Source organism: Geospiza fortis, unplaced genomic scaffold (assembly GCF_000277835.1).
Source record: "Geospiza fortis unplaced genomic scaffold, GeoFor_1.0 scaffold70, whole genome shotgun sequence".
In the NCBI taxonomy this organism is placed as follows: domain Eukaryota; kingdom Metazoa; phylum Chordata; class Aves; order Passeriformes; family Thraupidae; genus Geospiza; species Geospiza fortis.
Window position 1 is genome coordinate 2328656 of NW_005054317.1, and position 1526 is coordinate 2330181.

A 1526-nucleotide genomic window follows, 5' to 3' on the forward strand; every position below is an offset into this window, starting at 1 on the left:
AGCGAACGAGCAGCAGCACAAGCGACGGGCGTGTGTCACCGCCCAGGGCTGGCAGCTGACAGGGGCTGCTGTCAATAATCGCTGTAAATTCATTGTTCCTTCAGCGAGTGGTGATGCACGTAGGGCATTCACGTGGCGAAGCCACTTGGCATCGTCTGTGAAACAAGGGATGAGTGGGGAGGGCACCACGAGAAGTGCCAGCCCCAGCCAAGGAGGCACTGCGGGGTGTCTGTCCCATGGCAGGGGGGCTCCGCTAGTGGGGTTGATGTCTTCAAGCTGAATTTTCTGTCTTCACGCTGAATTTTCTCACCTTTTGCAAAGTAACTGATGCTGCCTGATAATTTCTACAATAGAATTTGCCTAATGAAAAAAAGAACTTTGGGTTTCAGGCATTGCGTCAGATTACATCACTTAAATAAATATGTATGAGGAGGGCGGAGAATATGTAGTATGTGGGCGGGTTCATGTAAATTTTGCTATATAATAGATAGAACTTTTTACCCCTTGGGGTGTTTGATTTGTGTTAACTTCCGCCTGTGCAGGTTAAACAATGTCTCCTTTCTAAACCAGACTCTGTTTAGAGAGCTCCTAAAATGGGCAACAGGGTGACCGTGCCTTTAGGGGGAAAAGTTGGTGCCAGCAGCTGTGATGTTTTGACCCCATGTCCATGTTGGAACACTTGTGTTTTCAGGCTTTCACACTTCAGCCACCATGGCTCGAGCACGGGCTGTTTGTGCATCACACAGCACCCAGGGTTTGCTGTGCTACTGCGCATCAAAATCCTTCTCCAAATGTAAGCAGGCTGGCTGGCACTTGCTTCTCACTGCTCCATCCCTGAAGGATTTACATCCCTGAAGTTTGGAAGCCCAAGACTTGAGCACAGCCCAAGTTAGTCCTGCTCATCAGCTTCCTGGCCTGCACTCCTTCAGGTTTATTAATGGTCCCTGCCCAGGGAATGCTAAGACAAAAGCCATTGTGGCAGGCAGCAACCAGCCCAGTGATCACATTTGGGTTCCAGCCTTCCTGAAGGCTTTAAGGCACCATGATCTCCACACTTTGTCCCCGAGGATGCCCTCCATGGCTCCCAGGAAGTTCTGAGTCTGGAGGAGGCCAGAGCAGCTCTGCTATGAGGAAAGGCTGAGGGAACTGGGGTGGCTCAGCCTGGGGAAGAGGAGGCTCTGGGGTGACCTAATTGTGGCCTTCCAGTACCTGAAGGGAGGCTATTTACAAGGGCCTGGAGTGATAGGACAAAGGGGAATGGCTTCAAACTGATGGACAGTGGGTTTAGATTAAATACTAGGAAGAAATGCTTCCCTCTGAGGGTGGTGAGGCCCTGGCACAGGTTACCCAGAGAAGCTGTGGCTGTTCCATCCCTGGAAGTGTTCAAGGCCAGGCTGGACAAGGCTTGGAGCAACCTGGGGTAGCGGAAGGTGTCCCTGCCATGGCAGGGGTGAAACTGGATGGGCTCTGAGGTCCCTTTGAAGCCAAACCACTCCAGGACTCTGTGACCATCAGAGAGGCGGGCG